The sequence below is a fragment of the Rutilus rutilus genome (assembly GCF_951802725.1).
Source record: "Rutilus rutilus genome assembly, chromosome: 8".
NCBI lineage: Eukaryota > Metazoa > Chordata > Actinopteri > Cypriniformes > Leuciscidae > Rutilus > Rutilus rutilus.
In genome coordinates, this window is record NC_140222.1 from 37,515,115 (window position 1) to 37,529,676 (window position 14,562).

The following is a 14,562-nucleotide window of genomic DNA, read 5'->3' on the forward strand; positions in this document are numbered from 1 at the left end:
GTGGTGACCCCAATGCATAAATCCACAGCCTTATCAGGAAACGAAGGATGCTAAAGCATTCTTATGGCCCAGAATCACCAGAAACCCTCAACCAGGGGACACCCCCCTTTCTGCAGTTGTAAATTCCAGAGACTTTTTGTCTCCAAAACCAATAGACTGAAATTAACCCACTTGTGGTTTAATACGAACAACGGTCTCAAAATTGCTTCCAATAAGCTGAACTGATCACCAGTATTTACCTCACATATATCTTAAGTATCATGTATATTTTATGTAACCTGTGGAGTTCTTTCTGTGTGTTTAACTTTCATTACAGCCTATTTGTAAGGTTTTCTACCTCAGCTATAGGAACTAAACACCAGAAGTTGCCTCATACATGTGTATTCTCTGTAGTCTGTATGCTTTATATTACTCAAGTTAATTTTGTGTGTTAAACACTTATCACAGCTAAATCCTTATTTACTCCCACCCCAACTATGGGAAGTATATGTATTTTGGTACCTACTTGATGGGTAAATGATTTCTAGAATTTTGATATAAAGTAGATGTGTGTAGGATGCACCATATTTAAACTATTAAGTTTACTTATTAAAGCGTTTAACTAAACTCTCAGGAGTTTGGGCACACGTGATCATGTGGACTTTACGCTAATTACATGCAAGAACCGGAGAACGGGGCGTAGGTCCCGCCCAAGACAATATCTGATTGGCTGTCGCACTAGGAAGGACGGGTCAGATGGACACGCTTATAACCCAATGACAAGCAGCTATGAGTTGCTTTTTGCCTTGCTTTTTGCCTGCCTTGTGCCTCGCTTTTGCAGTGACTTTTGCTCTTGCTGACCTTTCCATCGTCCAGCGTGTATGCTTACATACTCTTCAAACCACCAAGAGCTCACGCAAAACTCATCAACTCTTCCGTAAGATCCTTCGCTGAACTTCGTCAAAGAAACCCCTCTCAGAGTCGCTCCAGACTCAGAGGAAACTCCGTTGCATAGCAACCCGCAATCCAGGAAATCCCGCGAACGAAGCGCCACCCGGCAAAGCCAACCAACCACTCACCATCGAGTGCTGTCCCTCAGAACGCATCATCGACCGACTGCCAGCCAATCAGCGCCGAAGAGATTCCCTCTCCAGCAACTTCGTCACAGGGAACGCACGCGCTCAGGAGCATCTAAACGCAAGTACACAATTCTCCTAATCCTGGCTGAAGTGAACTGGTGCAAATCTTATTAAGAAAACGAACTAAGATTGAAGTGCTAGTAGTTTGATTCTCTCAGGTTGCGGTCAAGAAATAGTGTCTAACACTAGACATTTGGGACTCCATTCACACTCCGTTAATAACATCACTCTCTGTCACTGTTTGAATGAATGTTTGTGTGTTTTTGTTAGTTGAGTTTGTGTGTATTAGAGTAGTTCAATAAAGTCTTGGTTGATTTTACATACAAGCGTCTTGTGCTGTGTGCTTACAAGTTACTGCCTTAAACTAAAAGATTTTGCTACCTTGCTCATATTAATCAGTTATCATAACTTCATGATATTATTACCGTAGGCCACGGGATAATATTCTGTCCAGAATTGATAAAATACCCTAATCTCAACTTATCGGTGGACGAATAGTTGATAAAGTGTTAAATATTAATTCTGAATAATTTGCATAATAATTCGGTTCTTATTCCCTGTAATTCAATCCCCTTTGAGTTATATTGATCTTAATTCCCTTATTAATCTTACATATTTATGGTGGAGAATGCGGGCAGTTTAAACTAAATTGTAAGCACAAAACAAGTCATTTGTGATTGTATCTAATCTATTGGTCCGGAAAGATAGATTAGAGACACAGGAAAACGAGTTTTTATTGGTGATGTGTAACGTTAAGAGCGCATAACAGGGCGTTGTGTGAATGAATGGAAATCTAAACTCACGTTTAGTTTGTATAAGTGTTTTGTTGTTATTGTTGAAACTGCAGTAAACGAATTTAAGATTGTCTGTTGAGACAAAAGAAAGTCGCCTTACAGCGCACCAGGACAGAAGTAAGCGTGTTCCTTACTTTCTTCCTAAAAGGCCTTGTTATAGCTAGATTGATTAATTATTGCGTGTTCCAATATTAATTCAACTAAGCTGTCTCCCTAGGTTGACATTAGAGTAGCTAACTAATGTACCTGTTTGTATTGACTCACTTGGTGAAGTAGATACTGTTACTCGTGAAACACTATGTGTCCGAGTCTGATTTGAATGGGAGTTTTGTTAATCTTGATCAAGTAAATTGATGCAGTAAACCCTGCATGCTGTGTTGCGTGTCCACAGAAACTGACACGAAGAATTCCGATCCGCCGAGATCGCAATAACGTTATTGTTTTAACAGTGCATCTGCAGTGCACGAAATATTTTGCCTCACTCACAAAGAGCTGAGATTTATTGAGCGCTATATCGTAAAGAATAAGCGCCCAGTGTTTGTGTAATACTGAAATGCGCCGCCATTTCATGTAATGTTTTGAACTTTGTCTGCACGCAGACATACCCACGTGCGTCTTGAACTGTATGGGTCCGTGTATATTTTGGTCATTGGATTTTCCTTTCAGAAACGGATATTAAAAAACAAAAAACAAGTGGTTGATTTTTGTCTGCCAATTTGTTTCGGTGTCCGAAATCTGAGTGAACGACATCATTCCCTACATTCGTTATTCGTTCACTACTTTTACCCACAATCCTCTCTGAATTAGAGTGTACATCCGATGTACCTATTAACCTATTATTTAGACAATATTATATGAAATATTAATGTTAACAACAATGTCACATATTATTACAATACCTGACTGTTAGTCAAACACATAAAATTGTGCTAATGCCTAAATAATATTTTAATAAAACAAAATTACCTTATTAATATTTTATTTAATTTTAACAAGTCATCTATATAAAATTGTCTCAAGCTCAGTCCTCTACACATTGAATTGTGGTAAATAGTGCTTCAGCAAGTGTACATCGGATGTACACTCTAAATCAGAGAGGATTGTGGGTAAAAGTAGTGAACAAATGTAGAGTATGATGTCGTTCAATCAGAAGTTTAAAAAAAGACCAGTTGTGGACTATAGTGTTTAAGAGCTACAGACATTTATAGTTGGTTATATGTCATTTTCAGAAAATTCTCAAAAAATAGGGGTGCTGGTTAAGAGTTAAAGGGATAGTTCACCCAAAAATGAAAATTCTGTCATCATTTACTCCCCCTCAAGTTGTTCCAAACCTGTATGAATTTCTTTGTTCTGTTGAACACAAAGGAAGATATTTGGAAGAATGTTTGTAACCAAACAGATCTCGGTCACCATTGACTTCCATAGTAGGAAAAAAATATACTATGGAAGTCAATGGTGACCGAGATCTGTTGATTACAAACATTCTTCCAAATATCTTCCTTTGTGTTCAGCAGAACAAAGAAATTCATACAGGTTTGGAACAACTTGAGGGGGAGTAAATGATGACAGAATTTTCATTTTTGGGTGAACTAACCCTTTAAGGTCATATGGACACACTAAGAATGACTAGTTTTTCTCATTTTGTCTTTTAGAATTTATCGAGGAGCCAGTCTTCACAGAGTGTTGCCGGAGCATTATTGGCTGCAAAACATGTGTGGTACAGTGGCAGGAGACCTCTGTGCACTGTGCAAAATGTAGAGGGAACACTGCAAACAACACCATATTTGAAATTAATGGTCTGTCTGAGACATTTTCTGTTCTGAGATCCCTTTTTGAAGAGGAGTAACATGTTGAATTTTTACACAAACAAATTTACAGTTAACAGTTAAATAGAGCTAATGGCTTTTCACACATTGCGCTGAGTTGTGGTTATAAGACAGAGCAATGCCTGTTTGTATGGGGCAAAGTCATTGTTCACTGCTCTAGAGTACAGTTCTGAAATGTCTGAATAATGCTCGGCAAACTGGTTCTCAACTGTAATCTTGTCCTGTTCAGTTGAAAATGGATCAACTCCAAAAGTTGAATGCCTGGTCAGTGATGATCCCAGCTGTTGGCTGTAAAGGTCTGCTGCTTCAGCTGAATGAGGCAACAGCTCCTGTTGGATTTTTTTGGGACACCCACGGCCAGCCAAGTCATTTGGTGTTCCTTTACCTGTAAAATAAAGAACATACTGATGGTATTGAAATTTATGAATGCCTCTTGTAATCTTTGAAACACGGTTTTATTTCACCTGGAATTCTATGAGCATTCCATGACTCCACCAGCCTTGTAAGACCAATCTCACACAAGCGGCCAGTAAGGTTGGACACACAATATCTCACAAGGCTGTCATCCATGTCTATTTCCTCTTGATCCACCAACCCCATAAGTGCTGTCTTCAGTGGATAGTTGACACGATTGTTGACTTCAGGCCAGATTCGTTCAACTATATGATTCTGAATTTGCAACAAAGATGTGTAATCAGTCAATTTGTTCTGGTGGGTAAATAAATCTTAGTCTATTAAGGAAAAATGGTCAGTGTTGTGCCAGTTCACAGCTTTTCTGAACTAGTTCAAGTTCAGTTCATACATGCTCAAAGTGAACAGTTCACGTTCAAAGTTCACAATTTTAATTCTGAACTAGTTCAAAGTTCAGTTCATTTTACTTTTTTCGTGAGATATTCAAATAAATACTTTTTTTCACACTACGAGCTAGAAATCACTATACGTTCTTTGAAGCTGCTCATTGTAGACATTTGCTCATGACACTGCAATTGTGGGTTTCTTACCAGGTGATGAAACTTGCAGCAGTACAGACAAGGTAGACCAGTTCTATACTTAGTGCAATGAAATCTACCAGCATTTAATTAAAAAAAGAATATATAATATGAAATATGTATATATTATTTGATATATATGATATTATATATACATATGTGTGTGTATGAAATGAGCAAAACTCTTGAATGAAGGTAATGAAGGCAAAACTCAAAGGCACAAAAAACTTTATTTTTAAGGAAACTGCGTATCTTTATGGTTGATACAGTGATTTTTAAGATGTAACTTTGTGTAAGATGGAACTTTATGCAACTTTAGGTAGGTAACTTCAACTTTCATACAGTAGTTGGTGACCTTTTCAATTCAGTGCTGGGGACATGATCTACAGGAACATGGTTACACTAGTGCGAACTGAAAACTGAACCCCACCCCCTGGATACTTCTTTCTCCCCTCAGGTCAGTCCAAAGAGTTTTTTGTTTGCATTCAACACCAACTGTTTTTCGAAGTTGCCATCTCCCAATCGGTTTCTCCTGGGCCTAAATATCTGGCCACCAGTGCTGAACAGCCTCTCCACTGGAGCACTTGACGGGATTGCTGTGTTGTACTTCACAAACAGCTTTTTCAGCTTGGGTAGGACTGTGTACTCATTGAAGTTGTCAGCAGTTGGGGCATCCAGGTACATGTCCACCTCGGACTTGGTGACTGTTACTGGGCTTCGACTGAATTTAAAAAAGGAGGAAGCACTGCTTTTTCTCTCTGTTGCAGAGGTTTGCGCTTGTTCAGACTCCACCACAGAGATAGATTGCACTTCTTGCTTCAGCATCACTCTGTACTGCAAGCGCTGAATGTCATCCGACACCCAGTCCAACTTGAACATTGGGAGTAGTACAGCTGCCAGGATGTTCTCTTTTTCTTCAAGCCTGTCATCCAATCTTTTGCAGATTGCCTGAATCATGGTTTGGATGAGAGGACGACATGCAGCCAGACCTTCTGTAGCTGTAGGCTTTGAGCTCTCATCCAGCAGCCCTCTCAAGTCATTTTTCAGCTGCACAATTGTAGGCACCAGGTACCCAAGGAATGTGTTTTTCTCCCCTTGAAGAATGTTTAGTGCAGTGGCTAAGGGATGCATCACACTCACAAAGTTATGGATGAAATCAATCTCCTGTGGGGAAAACCGCCGAAGGCCGAACTCATCACAGACGTTGTGCAGAAGCAGCCTGTCATATTCAGGAGCTGGATCACCTGGCGCTATCAGGTCGCTGGCCTGTGGAGTCAATGTGGCTATGTGACTCAGGCGCTGCATGGAGAGGAACATTGAGTTCCATCGTGTGTTATTTGGAGTGACAAAGCCAATCTTTAGCTTTTCCTCAACCAAATCTGAGGCTTTTGAGCTCCGTTTAACTCTGTTCCACAGAGCGCATGCTTTGGAAAACACAGGCCTCGCCAGTGTGTTGTACTGCCTGTCAGTTACATTCTTTGTGTCGGCAGCAACAAGATTTAAGGTGTGGGCCATGCACCTTCTGTGAGGGGGGAGGCAGGGATCCTCTAACGCTGAGAGGGGTGCTGGCTCAAGCCCATCATCATCATCATCATCACCATCACCATCATCCAAACTGTCAATTGCCTGGACAGAAGCCTCTTCCACTGTTTCATCAGCAGCTGCAGCCGCAGCTGTAATAGCAACACCCTCTCCAAAACAGTTAAATGCCTTAACAAAATTTGAGGCATTGTCTGTCACTGTGCACACAATTTTGTTCTGGATTTTAAATTCCTTGTACACCTCTGCCAGTACTTTTGCCAGTACATCATATGTGTGTGACCCCCTGACACGACGGCATGCAAGTGCAGCTGATTTCCTGAGTGATGGATCATGTTTGTCAAGCCAATGAACTGTAATGCCCATGAATCCCTTGTTGACAGCTGACCAGCAATCAGCTGTTGTGCAAACAAAATCAAGCTCGGCAAGTTCACTTTTTAATTTATTGATAACCTCCTTAAATTCTCTATTCAGTAGTCCCTGCACTTGCTTTCTTGAAGGCACATGTCTGGTTGGTTGCAAACCTGTCACTAGTCTGATGAACGAGGGTTTCTCAACTTTGCTTAGAGGTTGTAAATCTTCCACAATGTAGTCGATAGTCAGTTTATCTACCTGCTCCTGTGAGACCACCACGGACCTCTTGAAGGCTGCTGGCAGTGTCATTTGCGTTTGGGGTTGGCAGGGGGTCTTTTTTCCCTTTCCTCCCTTATGACCCTCGAGGGCGTGCATATATGCATTTACACTGGATGGATGTTTTAACTCAATGTGCCGTTTCAAATTCGAGAAGGACGTTGTTGATGTCCTAACTTGTTTTTGCTGCGCAGGTGGACATATTTTACACAGAAAGGTAAGATTTTTGCCGTCGGGGTCTTGGTTTGCAAGAGTGTAAAATTGTTTTAAATGTTCATAAGGAGAATCGGTGTCCGTCTCCGTGCCATCACTTCCACTAGCCATTTTTTTTTAAATTGCAGCGCTTTCTCTCACTCTCGTCTTTGGTCTGTCTCTCTCTCTCTCGCTCCTCTAGCCCTCCGCGCTCTCGTCGTTGCCTGCTACGCGGCGTTGCTATGCCTACCCCGCTCTGCTGCAATTCATCACGGGTAACGTTGTGCGGAAGCCAGTATGCTATTCAACTATTCTCAGCCGGACACTACGTTGCCCGCAATGCATTGCGCACACAATGTCAAAACCATTTCTGTCTGGTGATACATGATTTAAGCGGCACCAGCGAGAATACAGGAGGGAGGAACTTTCTCTCGTTGCGTTTCAAAAGAGAAAACAGATGTCACTCAGTTTTCAATGGAAAACAAATTCCAACGTTCATTTACAGTGATGTCTGCCGTTCATGACACATAATGTGAACTAATTCACGTTCAAGTTCTTTATTAAAAAATGTGTTGCGTTCAGTTCAACGTTCACGAAAAAATGAGCGTGTTCAATGAACGCGTTCTTTTGAACTCGTTCACGCACAACACTGAAAATGGTCATGCAGGATTCCCAGTAAATCTGTAAATGTATTAACTCAGCAGTCATTATGTACATCGACCGCCGAACAAGTAAATTTATAGTTTTACCAGGAATTCTGCTTGAAGACAAATAGGATGTAATTGCTTCTGCAGCAGTTTTTTATTGTTAAGCTGTAACCAGATTTAAAAAAGAAACATGTTCTCAGCCAGTTAATTTTGTTTAATTAACTATAAAATTTGGAAAGCATAGTAATACCAACGACAATTTGTCTCATACATGCAAAACAACATTATACACCTAAAGCAAAAATAATAATAGTAATAATAATAAAAAAGCAGGGATACAAGTGAATTGCTGAAGCAACCAAACAAACTGTTGAGCTGTACCTTTGTGGATGAAGTCTGTATATATGGCCTTCGCTCCTGATTATGGCGGTGAGATGACAGCAGCTCCTGCATGAAAAGCGTCAAATAAAACTCCTTGCCATGATCTACTCGTACCTGGTCCCACATACCATAGGCAAGTACTGCAGGCCTATTGGATAAAAAAGTGTTTTATTTTGTGCAAAACTTTTCAAACTTAACTGTTATTAGTTATTCTCAGTATAATAGGCTTCATAACAATATACTGTAGATGTTCAACAGTTATTATATGTTTCTATCATGAATGGTAGCCATGTGTATGCACTTTCTTTAGTGTCCACAATAATAATAATTGCCATTACCTGAAAACATCTTCATAGATGGCAAGGTTGTTTTTTATAGGCATTGTAGAATGAGCAACAATCTTTTTGCTAAAGCCATCAATGGCTAAAACATGGGTGACCCCAAACATAGCCAGTTTTTCGTTTTGGTCCATATGAACCTTTTGACCCATGTAATCAGCTTGATATGGTATGGGGTTGAGATTGCGGGCACCCTAAGAGAGATAGGAAAACGATGTAACTATTTCACACAAAAAAAAATCTCATTAGTCCTATATGGCTGCATATTTTACAAACATAACCTATTGTCTATTTGTGTCTCTATCAAAAAAGTAAAATGAAAATTAGGGGTTTGTTCTGATTATAGGCTTAATATAAATATCTGCAAGTTTTTAATCTTAATCTAAGTAACTGCAGCTAAACAGCAAAAAAATAAAACACAGACAAAAAAAAAAACTATCTCATATTTACACATAAATTCCATCCACATATTTGATTATGTATTAGAGAGAGGAGACAGTAACCCCCAATTTCCACCGGATGCGTAACGGCTGCGGAACGGCTCCGCTGCGTGACAGCTCCGTGTTCCGTCGTCCGTCAATACCCACCAGGTCCGGATTTGTTGCGGAACGGCTGCGGTCATGACTGACAGCTGAAGTCACGAGGACCCACGAGATCTCGCGAATTCACGTATGATCGCGCGATATAAGTGCTCAATTGCTGCGGAGCTCTCCGGCATCCGGCAAAAATAGAAGCTCTGCGTATCTGCTCCGGAGGGCTGCGGATCGCCGGAGTCGGAACGCAGCTGTACCGCATTCAGTGGAAATACACTCATTGACTTTAATGGAAACCTATTGACTCCGCCGCCGTGACAGAGCCGTAACGCAGCCGGTGGAAATTGGGGGTAACAGACCTGACGTCTTGCTTCATGGTATGGCTGATGCATAGTTCTGAGCGCTGATCCAATTCGCATCTCTGCAGCATGCACTCCTTTCGTGGCGAGATACCCCTTCATCATCTTTCTTCCATATGTAGGTCCAGTCTAGAAAATAAAAAATATACATGTCTTTTTCTACGTTCCAAATATTTACCAACTGATGTCTGTTTCATGAAATAAAACGTTTTTGTGTTATAGAATTTATCAGTGTTGTGAGGATTATGTTAACTGTGACTTAGAAACTATTTATAAACAATGGAAGGCTGAGGCTATTTATTGGGATTTATGTACCATTCGTAATAAACGGGCATAAAAGATGCCAGCCAAATAAATTTGATAAGACATATAAATGCAGGACATACTGTGCATATCACATGTTCTCTCTCTCTCTCTCTCTCTCTCTCTCTCTCTCTCTCTCTCTCTCTCTCTCTCTCTCTCTCTTAACTTCAATTCTTAAATCTATTAAATTTACTGTAGGCTATAGTACATTTTTTGAGAGGTAGGCTATATATTTTGGGACAGTTTACAGCCATTTATTTATTTTTTAATCTCAATAACAATAATTCTCATATTGCAGACCAGTCAATTGTAAATTGGTTTACAGACCCATGTTCAGTGCTGACTTGACTGTTTTTATTTCAACCATCTCTCTCTCTCTCTCTCTCTCTCTCTCTCTCTCTCTCTCTCTCTCTCTCTCTCTCTCTCTCTCTCTCTCTCTCTCTCCTCCCTCTCCCTCTCCCTCTCCCTCTCCCTCTCCCTCTCCCTCTCCCTCCCCTCTCTCCAATTCAATAGGGCTTTATTGGCATGAAAGTTTTTTGAAACAATGTTGCCAAAGCATATACAAATATAATATATATATAATATATACAAACACAATAAAACAGTTATATGAACAATAATAAAATAATAATAATAAATTTAATACTCTCTCTCTCTCTCTCTGTAGTAAAAAAAAAAAAAAGCAGGATCATACCTCGGTTATAGCTTTTGCCACCTCCAACTCCAAATGTGCGTCAGGGAGTCCCATCATACTTAATCCATTTTCACTGCAAAATCTTCTCACGTTTCTTGCGGAACATCCTCTTGCTCCCCCATTTACTTGTGATATCTGCGCTGAGATTTCTGTGGATGACAGGCCTTGTTTTGCCATGTCTAAAATCATAACTGAGTAAGGTTCTAAAGACATTTTATTCTGGGCTAAGCACGGCTAAGCACTGTCAAATGTGGCGGTCTTGTCACGTGAGTGCTAGCCACATCCGGTCTCGGAATATGAACAAACGGGCCTTTTTTTCGTTTCTGTTTTAAAGTAATTTTATTTTTTGATATCCGAAATAGAAAGTGAAATTCAAATCATTTTTAAAATTTCGCTCATCTCTTTTTGACACTGAAAAAGAGAAACGCTTTGTATTTTAATTTTATATTTTGTATTTTAAAACAAAAATCAAATCACCACTTGTTTTTTGTTTTTTAATATCCGTTTCTGAAAGGAAAATCCAATGACCAAAATATACACGGACCTGTATGGCTGTGCGTCACCATAGTAACAGCCGTGACACGGAAGTCTTAAAAGATTTTCGGGTTGACCCTCAAGTGCGCATGCGCGCACTGTTGTAAACAACTCAGGTGTTCACGGAAGTCTATGCTAAGGCCATTAGCCTCGTAGGTTAGCACAAGCATTGGTGTGGCTCGCTGAAGCTGGATGCAGTGTGTTGTGTAGCAGTGTTGAAATGATTTAACCTTTTCACATCTCCACTCTAACAATCTGTGAACATTCCCATTTTATGTTTTACTCTTTTTCACCTCCCTCTCCCCATTAAAGGAATAGTGACTCAGAAGTATTTAATTTGTGACGAATATACAATTAACTAGAGTTAAATCTAGGCTAATCGTAATCACCAATACCCTAAGCATTGCATTGGCAATAGCTCTTCAATTGTGTAATAGGAAATCTTGACCTTCAAAGTTTAAGTAAACCAGTTACCAATTAGATCAGCCATTTTATTTTTCTTTATTTTTGTATTATTATTTTATTATTATTATTTTTTTTTCTTCCCTTTTTTCTTCCTTTATTTTGCTTTATTTATTCACTCTGTTTTATTGTTTATTTCCCATTTTCATTTGTTTTCTCTCTCATTCTATACCGTCATAAGCAGTTCCTTTGCATGTTAATTATTATTAACGCTTGGATTACACTGTTAGTCTCATTTATTTTAAATAAATAACGAGGAACTTCATCGTTCATTTGTTTTAAATAAAGAGACGACAATAATTACAATTTTGTTTATTTACTTTTAATTTTACATTAATTTTCTTTTATTTTTATTTTATTTTTATTTTATTTTTGATTAATGTTGTTTTCAAAATCTCCTATTGCCAGTATTGTTTTCCCTTCCGCTCCATTTTCCTTTCTCCTATCTTCAGTGGGAGCAGTAATGTATATATTTATTGACATAAATGTATAGATAAAACACTCTGCGAGTTTAATGATAAAGTGGAAACAACTCCCTTTTTACATTGTTTTATTTAGGTGTGCACCAAATAAAAGCAGCCTTTAATCGCAGTAAGGTTTAGTGGATTAGCATATTACCATAGCATAACTATTGGTCAACTAGATCCACATGCTAATTGAGTCAGTATCCCTTCCCTCACTTGCATTTAACTCCTTCCTTGTCTTTTCTGCTCTTCTCTCTTCTACCCATGATATTTCTGGAACTGAACCTGTGAGAATCAATCAGTAATTACAGGACGTTTTCAAAAGAAATGGTTTGCAAACATTCTGTTCAGTTTTAACAGTCGTGTGAATTCACCCTCCTTGCACTGCACGCTACCCTACATTTTTGGCATCCTACACAGTCGAATAAATTGCCGAATAAGTAAATAAATTAATAAATAAATTGATAGGAGGAACAATAAACGACTACCGCTCACTTAACGCATTCCAAAAAAAAAAAAGAGAGCACGTAACAGGTGTATGGTGTCGATCCTATAAGAAGGAGCACGATTATTGTCGTTAACACTTTCTTTCTACCAAGAGGAAGTTATAACAACAATAATACACAGAATTAAGAGATTCCAGGTACCTTTCAATTTGACCTTCATTGAAGTATCTCTATTGAATTATTTACAAAAAAAAAACTTCCCTCCCTTGAGAATATTACTATTATTTTAGTTTTAGTTCTTTGTTTCACAGCCCTGATTGCTATCTACTGTCTTTGAGTACTACCTTGCTTTGTCTGGTCTTTGCTCACTCTCCCTCCGCTCAGCTGTATCCTCCAAAGCTGTATGCACTCTTTTCTCCCACAGAGACTACAAGTAGCAGTACACGTCAACGGAGGCCCACAGTTCCAGCAAACCACACTTAACCACCCATCACATACTTAGCTCACACACACTTTCACAGATCTGTGCCAGTCTCTTTTCCAGGTTTCCCTACCTTGTGCCAACATGTCTCGCACTGATGATCACACCACCCACTGGGAAGACTTAGAGAACTGGTTAAGTATCATGACATGCAACTTCTTGCCCCAGGCTGCCAACAACCTACGACAGCACACGCAAGAACAACTGGATGCCAACATCTCTGACATCACAGCACAGGATCCAACTCGCAGCTACAACCACAAAGAGATAGCAAAGATCACTGGCTCCCTGAGTCACACGCTGATAGCCTCACTCAAGCTGAGTGATGAGCAAGAAGCTCACCTCCAGGAGGAGCTGACTCGTGCAAAACAACGCATCAAGCAGTTAGAACTGGAAGCACAGGACCAACAGGAAGGGTCCGACGAGGTGGAGCCAGGCGCCAAAGAGGAAATTGAAAGGCTTCAAGAAACACTGACAACCACCAACAGAGAATTAGAACAAGCTAAGGCTGCCCAAGATGATCTGGCCAACAAGTTACAGTATGCAGAGCAGCTACTGGAAAAAGCCAAGGCTGACTTCAGAGACAAGAACAGCCGAATAAAGGCCCTTGAAAACCATCTTGAAAGGTCACGAAATCAGATCAGCGACTTGACTCAACAGCTCGACTATGTAAAAGAAGAATCCGACTCAATCAGAGAGGAACTCAAGCATGCGTATGAGCTGCACCCTGAGCCAACCAGGACAAGGCGTCCTCTGGTCTCACCCCTGCCCAGCAGAGCTGCGTCCCCTATCCTGGGACTGCCACATCAAAGAAAAAGTGAAGAATCACCACCAAAGCCCTATCCAGCTGTCATGGAGGAGCGCTACCCTGCTGACAAGAGAAGGGGGCCTCTCCGAACCGACTACGAAGCTGCACATGGCCTGGAACTCAAGGACCTTGACAAACTGGCCAGGAACATCAACAAATTCACCCCAAATGTGGCAGGAAGTCAATATGTCCAGGCCTACCTGCAAGATATTGAATTCCACTTGGAAATGAGATCCAATGTGACAGACAGAGACAGACTTTATTTGCTTCGAACAACATCCAGTCCTGAGGTGCGAAGTTTCTTGGATAGACAGCCTACCCACACCAAGTCAGACTTCCACCTCCTCCGAGAAGCCCTAATTAAAGAATTTGCAGACCCAGAGGCAGACCAAGGACTGGTGGCCGCCCTAGAAACCAAACAAGGCCGGCATGAGACACCCCAAGCCTTTTACAACAGACTCAGACGAGCGTATTTTGGTGCACGTAATGAACCTGACATGGAAGAGGACTTGAACTTCAAAACCCTCTTTCTGAGAAACCTCCACCCTGGAGTAAGCCACCACCTAGGCGTCATGGCCTGTCCTCGCACAATGACTACACAACAGTTGAGGGATTTGGCCCACAAAGCCTATGGCAAACAAAAGATGGCCTCAGAAAAGGGAACCAAACCACCAGCAGTTTGTGATTTCAACACTCAACATCAAGGATTAGCCCTAGAGGGCACCCAGCATCACGAAAGCACCAAGCTGCCATCTAAAGAACAGAGACAATCCTCTTTCAGAAAAGAACGGAACTCTCATGACAGTGTCAGACCCAAACAACCAAACAATCACTGGCACAAGCAACGAGACACGCCACACACGTCTGGACACCACTGGGAGAAATCATGGGACCAGTCATGGCCGCACGAAAACCGCTGGGATAATTCATGGAACCAGACACGGTCGTATGGAAACTCAAGAGGTAAAGGTTCATGGGAGGCTAACTGGACGTCTAAAGGAAAGCGACACATGCCCCCAGGAAC

At 40.6% G+C, this 14,562-nt stretch overlaps 1 long non-coding RNA gene across 1 annotated transcript in view; it reads right to left on the bottom strand.

The window, feature by feature from the left end:
- LOC311295372 overlaps positions 1–14,562 on the bottom strand; it is a 383,037-nt gene that overhangs the window by 268,578 nt on the left and 99,897 nt on the right. The gene's annotated exons all lie outside the window — the stretch shown is intronic.